The 7736-nt window shown below is 50.6% G+C and overlaps 1 pseudogene; it reads left to right on the top strand.

Annotated features, from left to right (window-relative positions):
• Nucleotides 1–4853: 4853 nt before the first annotated feature.
• LOC118148827 (uncharacterized) lies at nucleotides 4854–6837 on the top strand (annotated as a pseudogene).
• Nucleotides 6838–7736: the final 899 nt, after the last annotated feature.

Below are 7736 nucleotides of genomic sequence, written 5' to 3'. Positions count from 1 at the left end.
ACCAGCCTGAGCAACACGGTAAAACCCCGTCTCTACAAAAAGAAAAAAAAAATTAGCCAGGCATGGTTGTGCATACCTGTAATCCCAGCTATTTGGGAGACTGAGGTGGGAGAACTGCTTGAGCCTGGGAGGTTGAGGCTGCAGTGAGCCAAGATTGTGCCACTGCTCTCCAGCCTGGGTGCTGGGTGACAGAATGAGACCTTGTTTGAAAAAAACAAAAAAGAAGGAAAGATTTTTGTGGCTTTGTCGTTTTTGTAGGGGACTGAGGCTGACCAAATGAAAGACCGAGGAGTCATAATGAGGGACATGGAGGTGGGGCTTGGCTTAACTCGGATGGCGGCACCGACAGGAAGATGCTGTCCACCTGATAGAGGCAGGGGCACCCGCCACACTGCAGCAGTACCCCTTTCTGGTGCTAATTTTCTACATTCAGTCTGGCAGGGGGGTTATGTGGTGGTAACAGAAATCCCTCAAATATCAGTGATTTAACCCAACAAAAGTCTACTTCCAGTTGGCATCCCACCTGCCAATATGCAGTGGTAGGTGCAGGGTCAGCAGTAACTGCTACACAGTCACTCAGGAACTGAGACTAACTGAGGCACTGCCTTTTTTTTTTTTTTTTTGAGACAAAGTCTCACTCTGTCACCAGGCACCAGGCTGGAGTGCAGTGGCACAATCTTGGTTCACTGCAACCTCTGCCTCCCGGGTTCAAGCAATTCTCCTGCCTCAGCCTCCCGAATAGCTGGGACTACAGGCACGTGCCACCACGCCCAGCTAATTTTTGTGTTTTTAGTAGAGATGGGGTTTCACCATGTTGGCCAGGATGGTCTTGATCTCTTGACCTCGTGATCCGCCTGCCTCCACCTCCCAAGGTGCTGGGATTATAGGCGTGAGCCACCGCGCCTGGCCTTTTTTAGTCCCTCTATCTGGGCCTGGTGGTCAATGGCCGAGAAAAGAGAGACTGGAGATTTGTGCCTCGAACTTTAATTGTCTCAGCCGAGAAACATCGCTCGGCACTTCTGTTCATATTTCACACCATTTGTATTTAATTAGAACTAGGCATATGACTGGTGCCTGAGGAATGCAAGGGTGGCAGAGCGCAAGAGGACGCTCTTCCCTCTCTCCCTCACACACCCTGGGTATCTGTTCAGAAGACAGGGGACCCAAGACACCATTGCTAGATGGACAGCCATTCATCTGCAGTCTGTACCCCTTTTGAATGCATCCTGAACCCCTGGGACTCCTTTGAAGAAACACATTTTTCCTTTTTCTTCCTCTGTCCTCTCTTCGCAAATAGGTAATTGCGTCTTTGTAATCCAGGACACTCCCCTCAGATACATCCTCCAAACTGGAAAGAGTTAATTTCCCAAACTTGAACTGGTTGGCTTAGGACTGGGCTCAGGGGAAGGGAACCCAGAGGCACAACTTGCTGGCAAAAGGGTGAAGTTATTTTTACCAGTCAGGGTTTTGGCCTCCCTCTCCCCACGCAAACTTGTAAAAGGCCTCAGGAATTTTGAGCTGTCCTTACCCTTGCTTTACTTTGATGCAAGTTTTCTAATAACCAGGTTTGTCTCTTCTTGCCTTGAGGGTGTCAAATTCCAAATATTCTGCCAGGGATCCTTAGACTGGCCTCTGAGGGGCCCTGACTGCCATTTCCCCGACAAACAGCGCCCCTGTCGTTAGGAGGCGGTTAAGATTGTTCTTTGTTCTCACCCGTATCTTAGGGCAGTTAGATGTATTTCTTTAGATAGGGGAATGAGACAGCCGAGAGCAAAGGGGTTCCTGGAAAAACCGCAGCCAGCCTGTGCACTGGGAGGAGTGTGCACTGGGGTGGAGCCGCAGAAGCTCCTGCTGTTTGCAGTGGAGAGGAGCCTGGTCCCTCCTCTTCCTGGATGGAACCTGGGACTCAATGTGCCAGACAGCAACCATGCCAACAGTATTCTGGCTTTGCAGAAAGTCCCTGTTTCCCTTTCTTTTCACCCCCCTCGCCCTTCAAGTGATCTGTGAGCCTAATGTTCCATGGCCGTGTGATAAGGACCCTTGCCTTTTGCTGAAGGAAGGAAAGAGTCCTACAACAGGATGCAGGGAGTCAGACTTACAGCTGGCATGCTGCTGTCTTGCCTGAGATGCTCTGAGCAGAATGGAATCTCAGCCTGACAGCCTAGCATCCGGCCCAGAAGTGGTCCCTGGGTGGAAACTGAGTCTTCCACAAGTCACTGGGCCAGGTCTGCTGGTGTCTGTTGGGTCTGGATGATCAATTTCACCAGTGAGCTGGGATCCCTGAGCCAGGAAACCAATTTAAAAGCTGATTCTGAGAAGGCTTGTAGTCGAATGCTCTTAGCATCTTTATTTGTGAACCCCAAACTGGAAATAACAAATATCCATAACAGGAAAATGGATGAACAATTTGTGGTATATATTCATACAATGGGACCCTGCTTGGAGATTAAAATAAAGAAAAAACCACCGATACATACGAAAACATGGACAAGTTTCGAAAGCATTATTTAAGGGAAAGAATCCAGGCACTTAACAAACTCACACTCTATGATTTCATTTATGTGAAGTGAACAGACAGACCTAGCTGGCGCCTGCTTGGTGGTGGGGTATGGAGTTTGGCAGGGAAGTCACTCAGGCGGCATCCTGGAGGATGTGAACGTTCCATGTTGCAACTGGCCTGGTGGTTGCATGGATGCGCACGTGGGTCAAAACTTTTTGAATTATGCACCTAAAATGGTTACATCTTGTTGAGGTAATTGACATGTCTATAAAAAGTTAGGACAAAATAAAAGATAATTTAACAAGGCAAAAGTAAAGTGAAATCTAAGCTGGTGAACCCAGTGGGACCTGGGCAGATTCTCATTGTGCAAAGTGCCTAGACAGTGCAGGTTGTGACCCTCCCAAGGGTGTGACCTAGCACCGACTCCAGGCAGGGCCCTAATGGTCTAAACCTTGTATCATTCTCCTGCTGGTGACTGGTTCGCAGAAAGACACCAGAGAGGAATGAGGAGTGTGCTGGGCATTCCTCTTGGGGCAATATGTGTACTTCTAGATGAGAAAATTAAATGAGATTCTTTTTCTGTCTCAGTCTGCCTGCGGACCCCCAGAGTTCAGATGCTCACGCTGTCATCTCCCAGCTATGTCTCAGCTTCCTCATCTTTAAAATGGGGGTTTGCCCGGCGTGGTTGAGAGGATTTCCTCATTTAGTTCCCAGTACGTTTTTGAGCACTTGTGCTATGCCAGGGACAGTTCTGGGGGCTGAAGAATACACTAGTGAACAAAATTGACAACGTCTCCTCTATAAATGAGACGGGAAAGTAAAACCCATCACTCAGCATCCTGTTCACAGTAGCTTTTATTATGACAATTGAAACCGGGGCCCCAATATTCTGTGAAGGGGTGATTTTCAAAGACTGGTAAAACCTTAACTCATATTCAGGTATAAAAATGAACACATCTTAAAGACTTTACGGCATCCTCATCTTCCGTCCAAGTTGACCGCTTCCCTGCGCCAAAGTGAGTGGTAGCCAACATGTCAGAGTGGGGGTCGGATCACAAACCGAGCGCGATGAAGAGGTGGAAGAACAAGGAGAGAACTTGAAGCAAGTGGAGACCATGAATATTCAGGAAGAGATCGTGCGCGCTTTTTGGTGATGGCTCCAGGGCTGTGTTTGAATCTCAGAGTGAAGATGAGTGGACTCCTTTTGACAAGAGCATCCAGCGTATCCAAAGTGTGTACATCAGTAAGATCATAAGCAGCAATCGAGATCTCTCAGCAGTCGTGTTCTGTGGTACCGGGGAAGACAAAAATCCTGTGAATTTTAAAAATATTTATGTCTTGCAGGAGTTGGATAATTCCGAGGCAAAACGAATTCTAGAGCTTGACCAGTTTAAGGGGCAGCAGGGACAAAAACGTTTCCATGAGCTGATGGGCCACGGATCTGGCTGCTCACCCAGTGAAGTGCTGTGGGTCTGTGGCAGCCTCTTGAGTGGTGTCCAGTTCAAGATGAGTCATAAGAGGATCATGCTGTTCACCAATGAAGACAACCCCATGGCAATGACAGTGCCAAAGCCAGCCGGGCCAGGACCACAGCTGGTGATCTCCGAGAGACAGGCATCTTCCTTGACTAGATGCACCTGAGGAAACCTGGGGGCTCCGACACATCCTTGTTCTACAGGGATATCAGCACAGCAGGGGACGAGGACCTCAGAGAAACCTGGGGGCTCTGACACATCCTTGTTCTACAGAGATATCAGCACAGCAGGGGACGAGGACCTCAGAGAAACCTGGGGACCCTGACACATCCTTGTTCTACAGAGATATCAGCACAGCAGGGGACGAGGACCTCAGAGAAACCTAGGGACCCTGACATATCCTTGTTCTACAGAGATATCAGCACAGCAGGGGACAAGGACCTCAGAGAAACCTGGGGACCCTGACACATCCTTGTTCCACGGAGATATCAGCACAGCAGAGGACGAGGACCTCAGAGAAACCTGGGGACCCTGACACATCCTTGTTCCACAGAGATATCAGCACAGCAGAGGACGAGGACCTCAGATAAACCTGGGGACCCTGACATATCCTTGTTCTACAGAGATATCAGCACAGCAGAGGACGAGGACCGCAGATAAACCTGGGGGCTCTGACATGTCCTTGTTCCACAGAGATATCAGCACAGCAGAGGACGAGGACCGCAGAGAAACCTGGGGGCTCTGACATATCCTTGTTCTACAGAGATATCAGCACAGCAGAGGACGAGAACCTCAGAGAAACCTGGGGGCTCTGACATATCCTTGTTCCACAGAGATATCAGCACAGCAGAGGATGAGGGCCTCAGGATTCACTTTGAGGAATCCAGCAAGCTGGAAGACCTGTTGTGGAAGGTTCGTGCCAAGGAGACCAGGAAGTGAGCATTCAGCAGGTTAAAGCTGAAGCTCAGCAAAGATTGGTCCAACGATCTCTGTGCGCATTTATCACCTGGCCAGGCAATCTCTGTGGGCATTTATCACCTGGTCTGGCGATCTCTCTCTGTGGGCATCTATCACCCGGCCCGGCGATCTCTCTCTGTGCGCATTTATCACCTGGCCCGGCGATCTCTCTCTGTGGGCATTTATCACCTGGCCCGGCGATCTCTCTCTGTGGGCATTTATCACCTGGCCCGGCGATCTCTGTGGGCATTTATCACCTGGTCCGGCGATCTCTGTGGGCATTTATCACCTGGTCCGGCGATCTCTGTGGGCATTTATCACCTGGTCCGGCGATCTCTGTGGGCATTTATCACCTGGTCCGGCGATCTCTCTCTGTGGGCATCTATCACCCGGCCCGGCGATCTCTCTCTGTGGGCATCTATCACCCGGCCCGGCGATCTCTCTCTGTGCGCATTTATCACCTGGCCCAGCGATCTCTCTCTCTGGGCATTTATCACCTGGCCCGGCGATCTCTGTGGGCATGTATCACCTGGTCCGGCGATCTCTGTGGGCATTTATCACCTGGTCCGGCGATCTCTGTGGGCATTTATCACCTGGTCCGGCGATCTCTGTGGGCATTTATCACCTGGTCCGGCGATCTCTCTCTGTGGGCATCTATCACCCGGCCCGGCGATCTCTCTCTGTGGGCATCTATCACCCGGCCCGGCGATCTCTCTCTGTGCGCATTTATCACCTGGCCCAGCGATCTCTCTCTCTGGGCATTTATCACCTGGCCCGGCGATCTCTGTGGGCATTTATCACCTGGTCCGGCGATCTCTCTCTCTGGGCATTTATCACCTGGTCCGGCGATCTCTCTCTGTGGGCATTTATCACCTGGTCTGGCGATCTCTCTCTGTGGGCATCTATCACCCGGCCCAGCGATCTCTCTCTGTGGGCATCTATCACCCGGCCCGGCGATCTCTCTCTGTGGGCATCTATCACCCGGTCCGGTGATTGGGAGCTCAACCCCGTTCAGTGCTCTGCTCATCAAGTGTCTGGAGAAAGAGGTCACAGCATTGAGCAGATACACACCCTGGGAGAACACCCCCCCTTATTTTGTGGCTTTGGTGCCACAGGATGAGGAGTTGGATGACCAGAAAATTCAGGGGGCTCCTCCAGGCTTTCAGCTGGTCTTTTTACTGTTTGCTGATGATAAAAGGAGATGCCCTTTACTGAAAAAATCATGGCAACTCCAGAGCGGGTGCAGCAGCACTTCAGGGACCTGGAGGCCTTGGCCTTGGACTTGATGGAGCCTGAACAAGCAGTGGACCTGACACTGCCCAAGGTTGAAGCAATGAATCAAAGACTGGGCTCCCTGGTGGATGAATTTAAGGAGCTTGTTTACCCTCCAGATGACAATCCTGAAGGGAAAGTTATCAAGAGAAAACACGATAATGAAGGTTCTGGAAGCAAAAGGCCTGGGGTGGAGTATTCAGAAGAGGAGCTGAAGACCCACATCAGCAAGGGCGCGCTGGGCAAGTTCACTGCCCGTGCTGAAAGAGGCTTGCCGGGCTGAAGAGTGGGCTGAGGAAGCAGGAGCTGCTGGAAGCCCTCACCAAGCACTTCCAGGACTGACCAGAGGCCGCGCACCCAGCCGCCCTTCCACAGTGTGGCCAGGCTGCCTGGGCTTGTTCTCAGCCAGTTAAAATGTGTTTTTCCTGAGCTAGGAAGAGTCTGCCTAACAGAAGTCCAGGGATTTTATGTTTTTGAGGCTTTCTGTTGCCATGGTGACGGTGTAGCCCTCCCACTTTGCTGCTCCTTACTTTACTGTCTGAATAAAGAGCCCTAAGTTTGTACAAAAACAACAAAAAAAGATTTTGCTTAGCTAATTAATGAGAACACTGTAAAAATGTCATAACCAGTTAAAAGGAGAACAGATGGATGCAAAACTGGCTCTGGGAAAGAACAACTTTGCATTGCTATCAGTTATGTACAAGATCCAGTTGCAAAATATCTCCCATAGAATCAGAATCAGATAACCCAGACCAGTGCGTTCTAAGCTTTTCAACAAAGCACACGTTTTCCGTTTGTGTTGGCCGAGTGGATTTTCCGTATCATCTCAAAGAGCGCCCGGCAGTGCTGTTGGGGCTCTGGTGTGGTGGAGGCACAGGCCAGGAGCCGCAGCGCCGGCTGTCAGGGCAGGCTGCAGAGAGGAGTTGATGCTGCCTTATGCTGAAAGATCCTAAGTGTAAGCCAGGCACCCAGCAGGGAGCAGAGGGCCACACCAGGAGGAGGAGAGGTATTAATAGTCTGAATTGGTTAGAAGTCATAGAAACTGGCATGAGTTTGCTTAAGCAAGAAACGGGGGATTTATTACGTGGTCACAAAGTGTCTCTTGGGGCTTAAAGGCAGGGATGCAGGAGTGCCTCGGAGCGGCGCAGAAGCAGGGAATGTTCCCTATTGGCCGCCTTCACTCCTCCATGCAAAGCGGTTTCTTTATTCGGTAGTGACCATTGCGACAGGGAAGAGGATCAAGGGAATTGAACTCGGTTTTGACTTGTGCAGTGACACCTGGGCATTTTAAAGGGAGAATGAGGGAGTAGAGGGGAAGCAAGTGGGGGTGGAGCAGAGAGAGGCTGGGTTTGTTCATCTCGGGTGAACTCCTGCGGACAGCGCCGGTTACAGCCAGGTGCCCCGGAGTCTCGGGAGAGGGAGAGCGTTGACATTTGAATTTCAAAGAGATGGCTCTTTTGTCTTTGGGAAGACAGATCTGGAAAGATTCACATTTTAAAGGGGAAGAGACAGGATTTCCAACTGTCAGCAGC

The sequence above is a fragment of the Callithrix jacchus genome, chromosome 17 (genome assembly GCF_049354715.1).
Source record: "Callithrix jacchus isolate 240 chromosome 17, calJac240_pri, whole genome shotgun sequence".
NCBI lineage: Eukaryota > Metazoa > Chordata > Mammalia > Primates > Cebidae > Callithrix > Callithrix jacchus.
The sequence above is the reverse complement of the archived record's forward strand: the minus strand, read 5'-3'. Positions and strand labels throughout refer to the sequence as shown.